Consider the following 16,430-nt stretch of genomic DNA (forward strand, 5'->3'; position numbering starts at 1 on the left):
TACCCACGTACAGTATTCTCTGTTGCCCCGATTTGGGAACGGAGGAGGAATCCCACATAGGTCTTGTACCAGAGCTAAAGTTAGCTTTATAGAGTTCTCCAAGTGATGGATTGCTTGAGGGAGCGACCACTACTCTTTGACGGGTTCTAACTGTTGAAGCTCTTCTTGGTACTTATCATCCAAGACCACCGTCCTCATATGCATTTCCTGGATCTTGTCTACATCCTAATGGATCTTGTTCACCTGGAATGACAAAGCCCATGGTGCGGGTCCGTAGATGTTTTCATACTTTTCCCGACGTGTCCTTGGTTGCCAAGGTTCCTCATCCTCTGTTTCTTCTTCCCCTTCGGACTCTTCATCATTGGATTCTTCGGATGCAGATTCTTGTTCACTTTCATCTTCTTCAGATGATTGTTCTTCTTCTAACTGTTGTTCCCTTTCATCATTGATGTCCATAAGAAAGATGCCTTTGGTGGGGTCACTCTGAAATTCCCCGAGACTGATATCAATGCATCCCATGTTTCACTTCTTCAAGGTGGGTCTGGATAGGAGAATGAATCCGAATACAAGGCCAGATCTTCAGGAGGGGTTCCAAACAGGTCCCGAGCTAAAGCATTGGCTAACCAAGTCATGTTTTGCAACTCGTGGAGGGTCCAAGTGAGTACATCACTCTCATTTGGCATCACCAATTTCTCACATCATGCTGCGAAATTGCTGCACACGAGGTTTGGGAATAGAGAAGTGGCCTTGTAAAGGATCTCTTGAGTATTGGTGGAAACATCCAATATATTTGTCACCTGGTAGAATACGCTCATGCTCCAATGCTCAAAATCTTCTCTAGACACGGTCCAATCACTTCTGGGGACTTTTGGTGAGGATATTTCCTTGTCATCCCTGCTTTCGTCCTCATCTGATGATATGGGTTGGATGAGATTGGTCGGGTCGCTGTTATCATCGCTCCCGATGTTATTCACCTAATCCATTGCAACCACTCCTTCATCATCCATCGTCGGACTCTGCTCGGCATACTCTATCCATTCCTCGTGGATTTCTTGGTCGTCCACCTCATCTGAGTTGTTGTCAGTATCTCCCCCTATATGGATAAGAGAGACTTCTTCTAACAGAACTTGACCAATAGCCAGTGCTGAGACTACTTTGAGGAATTGGGGTGTGACTCTGGTGATTTCTTTTCCTTCTTCTTCAGGGACCAGGTGGCATACTTCGGATGGTGAGAAGCCATATTTGCACAATGGCGTCATTAACTCGAGACCTTCTAGTCCAAACTCTAAGAAATCCAATTTTCGAAGCCGATTGATGGATGCTATGCCTCTACCGCGATCACATGGCTGTTCACCTGTTTGAACATTCCTATCACAGTTAGTTATGGCACAATATATGCAGACCTACATCTTCTCTGCCCGTAGTTGCCGTGACTGCTCATCTTTCCCTAAATACCATGGAATGGGCTGGATCTATGTAGTAGGATCTTGGAACAATGCTTCTTCCTGCAACATGTTTACTGATCCTGTAGATGATTCCGGAGAATAGGTCCCCTTCACCAGTGGTTGTGAGACTTTCCATGCAGGCATCGGGTAATCCGCTCAGGTGGCACCTTCTGACTTTGGATGATAGAAAGGGGAATCGGGTCAATCCACTTCTTGAGACATCTCTTGTTGAGTCTGTGGTTCTTTTTCCTCTTTAAGTCTCTTGGTCAACATTGCTATATAGACATGCGCCTTCATTAGCTTCCTCTTCCCGACTGGGTGAATCAAAGCGGTACGATCTATATGCTTAGCATCTTCTTGAAGCATATTTAACCCATGATTGGGCAGAGGATTTGTGGTGACATTTGACGGCTGCTTCTTCTGAAGTTCAATTTTGCCCTCGTCAATCAAATCCTGGATCGCATGCTTAAGAAATTGGCATCTATTAGTGTGATGGCCTTGTTGGTCATGATAATGACAGTACTAATTGGGCTTATACCAGGCTGGTGGGTTGCTCAAATCCACAGGCCTAGGGGGAACTGGATTGATCATTCCCTAGTTCATGAGCTTGGTGAATAACAATGAGGGTGTCATTCCTTCAAAGTTAAAAGTCCTCTTGGGTGCTTCGGGTTCAGTTTGGATCACAAGAGGGGTGGATCCTGCGGTTACCACTTGGACTTCTACCACTTGGTTGCTTGTTCCTGCTGCATTTCCTCCTTTGGCTCTTGGACTCTTCCTTGTCGAATAGCTTCCTGAGCCCTCACGGGTCATACCCTGATTCTGCCTTTCTTTGAAGATTTTGTCTTCAATCTTCTTCCCAATCGTCATAAGAGCATCAAATGTCTTGATATGTTGGTAGTATATCCTCTCACAATACTCCCTGTATAGATTTTTTAACAATATCTCGACCTCCTCCTCCTCAATAGGGTGGTTCCACATCTTTGCGGCCTTCTCTCTGAACCGCATGATGTAGTTTGAAAACTCTTCACTTGGTTCTTGCCTCAAGGTCTCCAATTCTCTCCGGGTAATATCCATCTCAGTATTGTATGAATATTGCTTAGTGAATGCCTTAACCATGGAGGCCCATGACTGGGTTTGAGTGTGATCGAGCTGTGTTAACCACCCCAAAGCAGATCCGGCCAAAGAATACAAGAATGCCTATCCCATTTGGTTTTTAAAAAGTCCCCATGATCTGGCAATGGTGGCAAAATTCTTGAGGTGTGCCCTAGGATCTCCCGATCCATCGAACTTGTCCAATTTTCACTTGAAATCTTTGGGGATTTTTCCTTCAGGAAAGAACACCAGGTCTTCCTCATCTTTTTCTTTGACTTTTCCCTTGACAACCACTTCCAGTTCGGCTACTTTTTCTTTCATCTTCTTCTCCCTTTCAGTCTCAGGAGGGTTCGTAGGGTGACTGTCCTCTCTTTCTTCTACCACTATGGAGATTGGAGTTTTGGGGGTCGCGGAGTTGGTTTTCCGAACTTCCTGCTTTATTGGCCCAGATATGGATCCGCCCTTAGACTGTTCGTTGACTGACTGCACTAGTTGTGCCATGAGTTACCGCATTTCGGCCATGTCTGCTTGCAGCTTATCCACTCGATTTTTTACGTGACTTTCAGACAAATGGTCCTCTGTAGGATCCATGTTACTCACAAGTGATATCTCAGTTGATGAACTACAGGAATGAGAAGAGGTCGGGGATCTTGAGAAGAATGGTGGGCTGGCCCGAGTCAGCCAGATGGGCAAGGACGGAATTGTGCTACTAAGAAAAAGAGAAGAAGATCTAGTTCAGGTCCTAAGAAGGAATAAATATGTAAAAAAAAATTATTTTATTTCTCTTTCTTTTTTTTTTTTACCATTTTGTTTGATCATATATATATATATATATATATATATATATATATATATATATTTTTTTATTAAATTTTTTATTTTGTTTGGCTCAAGTAGTCGAAGCTGTCATCAGAGTTTCAGTTGGATCTCTCTGAATGCGAGCTTCGAATACCGTCATTGCCCAAGCATTTTTTGAACACAACATAAAAACAAACAGAAGAAAGATCCTAGTTATTGGGTTACTGACGATTGTGTCTGGGATCAACATGAGATGCCCTTATTTCGGGGGTCATGTAAGGTTCCATCATACGGAAGTGGACTTCCATATTTCTTCGAGGGACCATCGCGGGACTATGGAATTCCTTACCTTTGGTTGCATCTCGTATTGAATCTAGGTTAATCGTCAAGTGACCCTAAACTCGGTCTTTCTTACAGCTAACAAGGTTAGTTTGTGTTGTACCCTAATCGTATATGGTCTATTTTCCTACATGATGCATGTAATGGGTGGGCTTCCATAGGACAGAACAAGGTCACCCTTGACAGAACCGATATACCTATCGCTCGTGGTTGCGAATTGTAGGCACGTGATTCTTTTGATATACCTAGAGAATAGGTCACACAAACTCAGAGTAATCGAGCTAGTGCCTTTTTTGAGTGGCGAAAGCACTCCACAACACACTAGTGAATACCCTCACTGGTGATTCTACACTCGTACAGTAAATATCAAGGGCTGTAGCTTCGCCGCGAATTACCCATGACTACTCATGAGGTCCAACGACTAACTACGGGGGTAAGAGGGGTTCCCATACAGTGTGTGTGTGCAAGAGAGTGGTATAGGAAGCGGCTATCATCCAATCTCAGAGTACTTTGTATGATGTGCCTCACCTCCCCGGGGGTAAAGGCACGACAGGGAGTACCCTCGCTGTTTGATTTCACTTCGAGCACTATGCATGATGCGGTTAGTACACACACAAGGGTTAGCCAGACAAACATATTATGGTATTTATTGTTATTTTTTTATTTTCACACAAGAGTTTGGAGAGAACATTCTGTCATTTATTGGTAGCATCTATTTAGAAAATCTGACCTCGAGTGGACGTCTGTCCACTCATTATCCCCAGTGAAGGCGCCACTGTAAGTATCGTGGTCCTCGGGGTTTGATAAATGGGCTTCCGCAGCCTTCTTGGCGACCATATCGTATTGATATGGATAATATTGTCAATGTATAATATTGATAAATGGGAATTGGGATCATATAAAAAGATGCTAACATAATGTGAAGTCGCCACCTAGGGTTAGGGCCTAGGACCCATTAAGTGTAGCCCTATCCGTTGTGAACGGAATCGGACTACATGACTCCATATGGTCTGACCAAAGGTTCGGGTAAGGGGTCAGGTTAAGAGTGTGGGAAGGTTTTAGGCACCTACCCCGCCCGGCCGAAGCTGGTCTCTCTGTATTAGATGCTACATAAAGACGAATGTTCTCTCTCTTTTACTACGGGGATGGGAGATACTATGAACTACATTCAGACGTTATAAATTGAACTAGAACATAATAAACTACCTTACATATATGAAAGACACAGACTAAAGTGAGGAAATACGAAAGGACTACATTGAAACAACAAGAATGCGATAATTATACCTATACGGTTATATTCCCTTGGCTCAGGGGAGATGGATGAATGACTGACGTTGATTCCTTTTGAACAGAGCAACGGTTCTTTCAAGTGATTTGGTGGGGAGAAAACGGATAGAATAACGTCCGTAACGAGGAGTTTTGACTGTTAGCCGTACACTGACGAGATAACAATGCCTATGAGCAAAAATGCTCTCCGCTCGAAGGGATAATCGAAGGATCTACCCATGCGAAAGAAGGCTTCAATCACTCACACTCTCATAAGGGAAAGGGGAGAAAGGAGGGTAAAAATGGAACAAAGGGGGGTGGAAATCACTTGGGGAGGGTCTCTCTACCCAGAATTCCTTATTTTTTGGGGGAGGGGGACCCTCCTATTTATGGGGGAGGGGACCCCTCACCCTTGGGTCAGATAAATCCTCCACGGCGCCGTGGAGATGTCCACGGTGCCGTGGGGGACTTTTGCACGGCACCGTGGGTGACATCAGCAAGCTGATGTCACACCCCCTCATGGCACCATGGAAATTAGGTACACGCCTCCACGGTGCCGTGGGAGGGAGCCCCATGGCCCCGTGGGAGCGCAATACCTTTTCCCTTTGTTTTTGGGCCTAAAATGGGCCATTTTGTGTTCAGAATGGTTCTTGGGCTTATGGGTCAGGTATAGTGCGTCGTCCACCGTCCATGTCCTGTTGTCATCATCGCCAATCAGGGGGTGACAAAAATCAGTGTCTACAGAAATGCTTTCCATGTCATAAGATTAAATAACCAAAGCAGTAGGAAATTTTTGGTTTTGGCAAGGTTTTGGCTAACCCTAGCCCCAATCGATGGGTGTATACATGGTTAAACATGTTCACAAACAGATTAGGAGTTAAGGAAAACAAGAAGAATAAGATTTTAACATTATTCAAGCAATCAAACAAAATTCCATGAAAAGGGGAAGGGAAAACCTAGTTAAAAACCCTAGAAGAAGATCAAAAAAAAAAATCAACTCAAGGGAACCAAAATGGGAATGGATCTCATACTTTGAAGTAAGTGGGTTGGATTTGAGGTTGAAGGAATCTAAAATCCACAAACCTAAAGTGTAAGACCTCGAGCGGACAAAGTTTGGGCTTCCTTGCTCTGTGCCTCCGCCTTCTCCCAACAAGCCAAAATGAAAGAGAATGGCACGATTAGTATTCTTATTAAAATTTTTCGAACGGACGCACGACCGGACTCACTATCGTGAATCCATTGAGTATAAAAACCCTGACCTTTCATTTGTTGAACTGCATGGACGAACGAACGGAACCACGATCCAAGGGTCCATCTGTAGATCCGTTCGGCTCAGTCTTCTAGGCCAATGAACACCCTGAGAACGGACGAACGAATGGACTCATGTTCCACATCCGTTCGTTAGTCCGTTCAGTCTAATTTCGCGACGGAGTCACGAACGAACTCAGAAGATTAGATCCGTCCGTGAGTCCGCCCGTGTTCTAAAGGGCTATTGGCCTATATTTTTGGCTCAGCCTCACTCTTAGGGCCCTAGTTTCTCCTGTGTGTTGGTACACACACCTTGTGTACAATTTTATGCTTGCTTCCCTTAAGATCCCTTACCTTGCATTTATTTCCCTTGTCCTTGTGCTAACATGTGAGGCATCTTATCTATATCAGGTGCTAAATCATGGTCAATACTCGCAATCGGAATCGTTTCCCTCCTAGGGATGACGCCAGTGATGTTTCTGAGGAAGGTTTGCCTACACCGCCTCCAGTGAACACTAATGCGGATGTTGCCGCACTCTTAGGGAATATTTTGGCGACATGCAAAGGGAACACAGGGAATCCCAGAATGAGCAGCGTACTTTTATGCAGAATCTGACTGCCCAGCTTTAGAATGTTGGTCAGGAAGGACCAAGAGTGTCACCTCTAGTGCATGAAGTCCCTAATCCCACAGTTAATACCACTCTTATCATTCCTCCTCCTGGGCCAGCTGCAAGTGAGGTTCCTGCTGTGCAAGTGATTCAAAATCCACCTCCTCCTGCTTTGGCTACCTTACCAGTCAGAAATGTGGTACCGGAATGGGCTGATGCCTCCAAACTTTCTGAGAAGTTCCAAAAGCACCGTCCACCTACTTCTTATAAGTTGATCCATGACTCTATGTTCCTCGCTACCTGGATACGGGATCTCGAAAGGATCTTTAAGGTACTACCGTGTAGTAACCTTGAGAAGGTTCGATGTGCTACTTTCCAACTTCGAGGTGACACTGATGCATGGTGGCGTTCCTTAAAGGAACATTTCTGAGCCAAGTACAACTTGGGCTCAATGTAAAGAAGCCTTTCTCGAGAATTACTTCCCAAGGAATTTTTGAGAGAAAAAAGAAATTGAATTCATGAGCCTCAGCCAGGGATCCAAGTCGATCCTTGAATATCAACAAATCTTTGAGGAGTACTTCTACTTTGCTCCGACCCACTTGAAGACTGAGGACGTGAAAGCAAGAAGGTTTGAAAGGGGACTTAGGGCCAGCTTAAGTACTTCTGTGGTACTACACAAGTACCCCACCTATGCAGAAGTGGTTGAAGCCGCCAAGTTGATAGAAGATCAGCAGAGGGAGAACTATAGGGCCATACAAGCGGGTAAGAGGCCAATGCCATCACATGACTCTAGGGGGCCTAACAAGTTCGAGAGGAGAGGGGCCTACATCAATGTAGCTCCAATTCAGTCCCATAGACTTGATGTGGCCCAGGTGCCTAAAGCTACATCTACTCCTTATTATGGGACCCAGACTCTTGTTTGTTACAATTGTAAAGAGTCCGGCCACATGGTCAAGGATTGCTCACAACCTCGACAACCGGGTTCATGGCTAGTTGTGACTTCCAAGTTGCCCCAAGCAAAGACTGTTGTTCGCCCACTTATTTCTCCCCCAGCAAGCAAGACTCAGGGGCTAGTTTATTCTGTCACTCATGAATAAGCCCAGTCTGACCCTGGTGTCATCACAGGTATTGTACTCAACCACCTTAGTAAAATTCTTTATGTTAAGTTTATCATGTTTGGCTATTCGGTGTTTGTCAGGCATGATTTCTGTGTGCTCCTTACCTGCCTATGTATTATTTGACTCAGGAGCATTGCACTCCTTTATATCACCTTCCTTTGCCGAGAAATTACCAATTGAACCGGCCAGTATGGAACAAAAGCTGATAGTTTGTACACTGACTGAAAGCAAGGTCGAGCTCGACCAAGCCTTCAACTCTTGCCCTGTTCGAGTGAGCGACCATGGACTCGAGGCCAGTTTGATAATCCTAGATATGAAGGACTTTGATATCATTCTGGGAATGGATTTGTTGTCCACTCACGGAGCTAGCCTAATCTGCGCAGAGAGGAAGATACTCTTCAAGTCAGGGGAAGACAATGAATTTGTGTTCAAGGGCAACAAAAGTAAAAAGCCTAGAAAGACAATCATTTCGGCTCTCCAAGTTCAGAAGCTCTTAGCATAAGGTTGTCAATGTTACTTAGCCTCCGTGCTAGACACTGAAGCTAAGATTACACCTATGGAAGAGATAAGTGTAGTAAGAGATTTTTCTGATGTCTTTCCGGAAGACCTCACACGGTTACCACCCGATCGGGAAACAGAATTTATGATTGACTTGGTGCCCAATGCTACCCCAGTGTCTAAGGCCCCATACAGAATGGCCCCTTCAGAATTGAAAGAACTTCAAGAGCAGCTTAATGACTTATTGAAGAAGGGCTTCATCAGGCCAAGTGTTTCCTCGTGGGGTGCACCTGTTTTGTTTGTAAAGAAGAAGGACGGTAGTATGTGTATGTGCATTGACTACCGTGAACTCAACAAGCTTACGATCAAGAATCGGTACCCGCTACTTAGGATCAATGATCTATTCGACCAATTGCAAGGCGCAAGGGTATTTTCCAAGATTGATCTCCGCTCGGGGTATCATCAATTGAAGATCAAAGGTAGTGACATCAGCAAGACTGCGTTCAGATCATGATATGGACACTACGAGTTTCTGGTTATGTCCTTCGGACTGACCAATGCCCCGACAGCTTTTATGGAGTTGATGAACAGGGTATTTCACGACGTGCTAGATAAGTACGTTACCGTATTTATTAACGACATCCTGGTCTACTCCAAGAGCGAAGAAGAACAAGTTGATCAAGTTCGCTTTGTGCTGCAGCGCTTGAGAGAAAAGCAACTATATGCTAAGTTTAGCAAGTGCGATTTCTGGTTACATCAAGTGGCTTTCCTAGGTCACTTGGTTTCTACGAAGGGTATTGAAGTTGACCCCGACAAGGTACAGTCAGTAGTTGACTGGGAGACACCTAAGAATGTAGCAGATATTCACAGTTTCCTCGGTCTAGCCAGCTATTATAGGAGATTTATCAAGAATTTTTTAAAGATCTCTACTCCTATGACTCGATTGACCCAGAAGGGAGTGAAGTTCGAGTGGTCAAATGACTGCGAGAGAAATTTCCAGTTCTGAAGCAATGGCTGATATCGTCTCCGGTACTTACCATTCCAAATGGTACCGGGGGGATGGTAGTTTATTGTGATGCTTCCAAGATGGGCCTCGGCTGTGTTCTGATGCAGGATGAAAAAGTAGTAGCTTATGCTTCTCGTCAGCTGAAGGATTATGAAAGGAATTACCCAACTCATGACTTAGAGTTGGCGGTTGTGGTCTTTGCCCTAAAGATCTGGAGACACTATCTATATGGGGAGAAGAGTGAGATCTACAGTGACCATAAAAGCCTCAAATATTTCTTTACTCAGAAGGAACTCAACATGAGACAAGGCATTGGTTGGAACTCATGAAGGACTATGATTGCACCATCCATTATCATCCGGGTAAGGCAAATGTCATGGCGGATGCTCTCAGTCGGAAGTCCCAGACCTTGTCCATCACATCCTTGGCTATCAGTAAGGAACTTGTTGAAGAAGCTAGAAGGATGGATTTGGATTGTTGGAAGAGGGTGTTACTCTATCTCTAGCAGCCTTATCTGTGCAATCAACCTTAGTGGAAAGGATTCAGTCAACTCAGGCTTCAGATGAACGCTTTCAGGAGATCTTTGAAGCGATCCAGGGTGACACACAGTAAGATCTGGATTTCACATTGACAGATAGCAGTGTTCTCATGTTTAGAGATCGCCTATGTGTTCCTACAGACGATCAGCTAAGGAAGGAATAGTTGTCAGAAGCACATGATTCTTCCTATTCAATTCACCCAAGTAGTACTAAAATGTACAAGGACCTAAAAGGACATTACTGGCGGAGTGGAATGAAAAGGGATGTAGCTGAATTCGTGGCCTGGTGCCTCACTTGTCAGCAAGTGAAGGCAGATAGACAATGGCCCCATGGCCTTCTACAGTCATTGCTCGTGCCAGAATGGAAGTGGGAACATGTCACCATGGACTTCGTCACTGGACTACCTCGTACACCTAGAGGTGTTGATGCTCTATGGGTTATTGTGGATAGGTTGACAAAGACAGCTCATTTCATCCCAATCAAGGTCACCTATTCTATGGATAAGCTGGCCCACTTGTACATTGATAACGTGGTTCGTCTGCACGGAGTTCCAGTTAGCATTTTCTTGGATCGGGATCCTAGGTTCACATCCAAGCTTTGGGGCGGATTCCAAAGAGCTATGGGTACCCTATTGAGTTTTAGCATTGCCTTCCATCCACAGACCAACAGATAGTCAGAGAGGACAATACAAACATTGGAAGACATGCTCCGAGCCTGTGCCATTGATATGCAAGGCAATTGAGATGAGCACATCTCGCTTGTCGAATTCGCCTACAATAACAGTTATCAAGCTACTATCGGGATGGCTCCATTTGAAGCTCAGTACGGGAAGAAGTGCCGTACTCCATTGTACTTGGACGAAGTAGGTGAGCGGCCTATCCTTGGGCCGGAATTGATCCAAGCAACTTGTGAGAAGGTAGACTCGATCTATGAGCGAATCAAGGCTGCCTAGTCTAGGCAGAAGGGCTATGCAAACCAAAGGCGAAAGGATCTAGAATTCCTTATTGGTGACAAGGTATTCCTCAAGGTGTCACCGAACAACGCGTGATGCAGTTCAGCAAGAAGGGTAAGCTAAGCCCGAGATATAATGGGCCCTATGAGATTCTTGCGAAGATTGGACCGGTGGCTTATCGATTAGTGCTTCCACCATCTTTGGATGGCGTGCACGATGTCTTCCACGTGTTTATATTGCGAAAGTACGTGCATGACCCCAATCATGTTCTATCTCAGGAACCACCAGAGCTGGCAGTGGATATGTCTCATAAAGAACAGCCTGAGAAGATCCTGGACAGCAAGGTGGTGAATCTCTGCAATAGACCTATTCATTATGTGAAGGTAAAGTGGTGCAACCACTCAGAAGAAGAAGCCTCCTGGGAAGCCGAGGTGGAGATGCAAGCAAAGTACCCTTCCCTTGGATTCTTACAAGGTAAGACAAATTTTGAGGACAAAAATTTTGTAAGGTGGGGAGGATGCTACATCCGCGTCTGGATTTGCTATTAATTATAATTTCTCTCTTGTGACGTGTAGATTCTACTGCTGTGTACGCTGGTGAGCTATTTTCACTTGTGGTCAAACCTAGCCACAAGATAGTTGACCAGTTCACAGGTCTACTTGTGGAGGAGAGGTTCCTTAACAGGCAGTGGGGAAGATTTGTCGATGGTGACTTCGTCGACCATCCTCCTAGTACGAGTCCCCGGAGTGAAGAGTACCGAAAGGTGTTTGCTATGTCTCCACAACTAGACACCTCTTTTGGCGATGAGCTTACCATCGCGATTGGAAAATTCTTCGGGATCACGAAGGACACATCGTGATGGTCGAGGGGTAAGATACTGCCCTTATAAATGTTAGTATACCTTCCCTTTGTTGGCCTTGAAGTGCGGGCTAAAGCCCAATCAATTTCCTGAGGGTCCTGCCCTTTACAGCAGCAACGGACGCACGAATGGACTCACCAAGACTGTTACCGTCCGTTAGTCTGCCCGTGCTATTTAAGGCTTTTGGGTGACCCACATCCCGTGCCCCGGGCATCCTATCTAGGCACCTAGACAAGGTTGGCCCCACCCTTGGTTTCCTTAGTTTGTGGGTGTGCCATATAGGTGGACCCATTTGCCTAAGGAGGCTTTTAAATGAGTTTTGGCTCTTAAAGCCCAAGCCAAACGGACCCTAAGTGGGGATTAGTCTTAAGGGCAAGACTTGGCCATTAAGGCTTGTTACTTCCCCTATCAACCCAAAACGTTGGGACCTGAGGAGCATTGAAGGCCTCAGAGAAGAAAAGCTTGGAGGGACTACGGAGGTGGAAATCACCCATTAATCCATCCTTGAGGTAAATGTCCTAATCTTCCTCCCTCTCTTTTCCATTTTCGGGTTTGGGGATCCCCTTGGGATTGATTCCAAGCTTAGGGTTTCTCATGGAAACCCAATATCCTTATTGAATGCTCCCTTTGAGACTCACATTCCCTTTCCTTTAGTGCCTTCATGGCTTTGATGACCTAAATGTTGTTCAAGCATTAAAGACCTAGTTTAGGTTTGGGAAGAACCTTGGGGATGGATCCAATCCCTTGAATCCCCTAAATTCTTTAAAGGACTATGTGTTTTGGACCTCCAACGAAGGTTTGGACTCACCTCCCCAACCCTCGGACCTCTATGGTTCCATGAATGAAGGGCTAGAGGTGATGATCTTCACAGATTTCAAAAGAATGGCGACGGATCCACGAGCGGATCCACTGTCGTGTTTCTGCCCTTTAGTCCGTCTAGTGTAACCTAGCTGCTAGCCTGGGGCGGAGCCACGAGCGGACTCACTTGGTAAATCCGCTCGTAGCTCATGTTGCTCTCGGGAATGTCTCAAGGTTCGGACGGATGCACGAGCGGATCCATGTTCCATATCCACCCGTGAGTCCGTTCCATATATTTTTTGGGTTTGGCCTAGACGGATCCACGATCGAACTCACCTGGCTGCCTCCGTTCCTGCATCTGCCCCTGCTGTCTTGACCCAAACTTTAAATAAATTGTTGGGACCCCTTATGGGACCCACTTATACACTTCTACCGTTGTTCTCATGCATCCTCAGACTTTAGAATCTGTACGGAAGTACGTGCACCAAGGTAAACCTTACCAAACACATTGAATGACAAGCAAGCAAACTGTGAGTGGGCTTTGGTGATGTTTGGGCTTGATATATAAAATATAACAATATAGATCACATGATGGTTGACATGCTTGCATTCATTCTTGCCATGTTGCATCTTTGCATATAAAACCCTGTTGGATATGAATTGATGAAATGTGGATATCTTTATTGTACTGTATTTTATTGGGTTATGGTGTCGGATATGCCGATGCCGGAACCCCAGAAATTCTTATTGTATTCATTGCTTGCCATCCTGATCTGTATGCGTCGTGCCGTGCTGGTATCCGGGTACTAGATGGAATGGGACGTTAATGCTTCCGGAATACCTCTCAGGACGATAGGACTTGCATGTAGTATATCTATGGCTAGAATTTATGCTCCCTTATGCTACGACTCTTGCCAACAGGGGTTTATGTGTTGGATAGTCTGAGCACCTATTGCTTGTAGAAGTGGGAAAGGCCAGGTCAGGGGTAGTGATGACTATCGGGGTCTGCCACTAGGTGGTCTATGGCTTCTACCAACGTAGGCTCCCTCGTGATAATTGAGGTTTCACTGGGGCGATAGGATAAGTGACCCTTAGTGTCTTCCGAGTTATCACAGTAACATATACCATGACTTAGACTATTTGTTAGGAGGAAAATATATTTAACATTACATGCATCATGAACTATGTGTGATTGTGTGTTTGTGCACTCCCTTTCGGCTCAGTGGAGCTAACCCCCTGTGTACACAACTTTTTAGATTTTGATGCAGATGGTGGCTACTTGGCTAGCTTAGAGGCTCAACCAGCAGAGTATGACAGTATTGGTGCAGAGGAGCCTGAGTTTGTGTCAAATGAACATGGCGACGGTTACCCCTGTGATGATTGTGCTTACGGGCATTGATGGTGTTGGGGATTGTCCCCACTTTTGATTATTTAGGGACTTTGTGTCCGTCATTAACACTTTTTATAATAACTTACTATTATTCTGAGTAGTTATGTCATGGTCAGCGGTTGTCGGTGTTAGACTATTACTGTATCACCTAGCCATCTGAACACATTGTAACTGTTTATATAAATATTGCTTCCGCTCTTATTCTCTCTAATGTTTAATGGATTATTCCTTTCTTCTTAAGCAAATGTAATCATTTGGGTGGGTCCTTGATTTTTTACTATGGCTTGGGATACTGTGTCGTTGATCCTGGTAAGAATTGGGGTGACACGTGTCATCTAAATCACCCTCTTGACATATATGGCCGCGGTTTTTACATCCACGCGTGTAATGGTTTTTTCGCCGTGATTTTTTAAAACTGTGTCCATAAATTACAAGATACATTTTCATGACAGAATGTAATTATTTTATAAAAGTTTTTATTTTCAAATTTTATTTTTTAATATAATAACTTTTAACCAGGGTTTCTAAAACTGCAGCTAAGTAAAAAGTATTTATTAAAAAAAAAATCCCACCCCTGCCAGTTCCGGTAAGGGCAGGTTTTGACCGCCTCAGCAAACCACCAGCACACCACCCCTTCCCCTGGACTCCCATGCCCACGCACCACCCTGCCGCTGCACCCCCTGACCACCCGCCACCTGTCGCTACACCCCCATGCCCATCCGCCACTATCCCTGTGACCGCACCCCACTTCCCTGCCCCCTGCTAAGTATCACCTCCCCACCCCTTCCTTGCACCGCCATGCCATTCGCCACCACCCATCTCGTCTCTGCAACGACATAGAGACAGAAGGTTAGAAACTAAGGGGAAAAAATAAGTAACAGAGATTTGAAAGTGACAAAAGGTTAGAAAAATAAAATACAAACTTACCTTACGGCCTCTATAAACCTCCATCTCCCTACCCCTTCCCCTGTACCCGATGCCCAACCGCCTCCACACATCTCGTCTCTGCAACGAGAAATAACAAAGGTTAGAAACAAAAAAAGGTAAAAGTAACAAAGATTGAAAGAGACAGAGATTAAAAACAAAACAAACAAAAAAATGTAAATAAATACAAAACACAAATTTAGTTTACCGTGTCTCCTCCTCCTGCTCCTTCGTCTTCTTCTCCTTCTCCTTCTCCTTCATCTTCTTCTTCTACTTCTACTTCTACTTCTTCTACTTCTTCTTTTTTTTAGCTCCTTCTTCTTCCCGCGTTTGCTAAAGTCTAACTAAATAATAAAATAAGGTTTGTTTGCCTTCTTCTTCTTCTTCTACTCCTACTTCTACTTCTTCTACTTCTTCTTTTTTTTGCTTCTTCTTCTTCTTCCCGCGTTTGCTAAAGTCTAACTAAATAATAAAATAAGGTTTGTTTGCTTCTTCTTCTTCCTGCGTTTGCTAAAGTCTAAATAAATAATAAAATAAGGGAAAGAGACGGGGGAAGAGAGCGGCGATCGAAAACTTAGATGGGAATTTTAAATCTTAAAATTTCACTAATGACCAAGGTTTCTATAACTACGGTCGTATATATATATAGGGTAAATTATAGATCACCCCTTGGTTTTCAATTGAAACTCAGATCATTCCTTGGTTTTTAAAAAAACTCAAATGTCTCCCTCTATGGTAACGATGTTAATTTAAATCAAACCAAAAAATGAAAAGACAATTTTAACTTCAACCAAAATAAGATAAATAATGACAATTGAGGTATCCAACGTTTGTAGAAAATGCACTTTAGATACACAATTTCATATTTCCAATTATACCCCAAATCACCACCACCCTACAACCACCATTGCCGCAGCCACCACCATCACCCTCACTTGGATGCACTCCTCAGCTGCCAGCCCACGAGCCATTGTCACCTTCTTCCACATGTGCGACAGAAGACACTCCAACGTGTTGTACCGATGTTTTCCTCCCTCATTGACCTTCACCTTCAGCTTGGCTATGAATTCTGCCGAGATGTGTACAGCGGTGTTGGCGATGGAGGAAAGCAGAACCAGAGCTGCCATGAGAGCCATGTAGAGAAGTAGATTTTGGGGTTTTTAGATCTAAAAGCCATTTATGCTCACTAAAGTTTAACCATAAAGACCTAATAATAAAGAACAGAGAGCTTAATCAAGATTTTTGATTCGATGAAGAGCTGAAAAGAATTTGCTTAGCCTTCACTCATCCTCCACAAAGCTTAGAAATCACCCAAAAATCCCAACCAATTTTCTTTCCGTGTGTATTCCGACTGCAACAACTACGTCTCTCCGTCATGTCCCTCGGCGCCATCATCACTGCCACAAACCCTCTCAACACCCCTCAAGAGATCCGCAAACAGATCGCTGATTCCAAACCCATTCTCGCCTTCACCACTCTACCTCTCCTCCCTAAACTCTCCGGAACCGGTCTTCCTGTAATTCTCAACACGACAGCAACTGCAATTT

The 16,430-nt window shown here is 44.5% G+C and overlaps 1 long non-coding RNA gene across 1 annotated transcript; it reads right to left on the minus strand.

Moving 5' to 3' along the window:
- Positions 1-334: 334 nt before the first annotated feature.
- LOC122669890 lies at positions 335-16,403 on the minus strand. The gene is made up of 3 exons (XR_006334096.1): positions 16,248-16,403; positions 2,900-2,907; positions 335-344 (listed from the first exon to the last, which is right to left on the minus strand). It is a non-coding gene; the product is annotated as an uncharacterized LOC122669890 (long non-coding RNA).
- Positions 16,404-16,430: the final 27 nt, after the last annotated feature.

This window comes from Telopea speciosissima, chromosome 7, assembly GCF_018873765.1.
Source record: "Telopea speciosissima isolate NSW1024214 ecotype Mountain lineage chromosome 7, Tspe_v1, whole genome shotgun sequence".
NCBI classification, from domain to species: domain Eukaryota; kingdom Viridiplantae; phylum Streptophyta; class Magnoliopsida; order Proteales; family Proteaceae; genus Telopea; species Telopea speciosissima.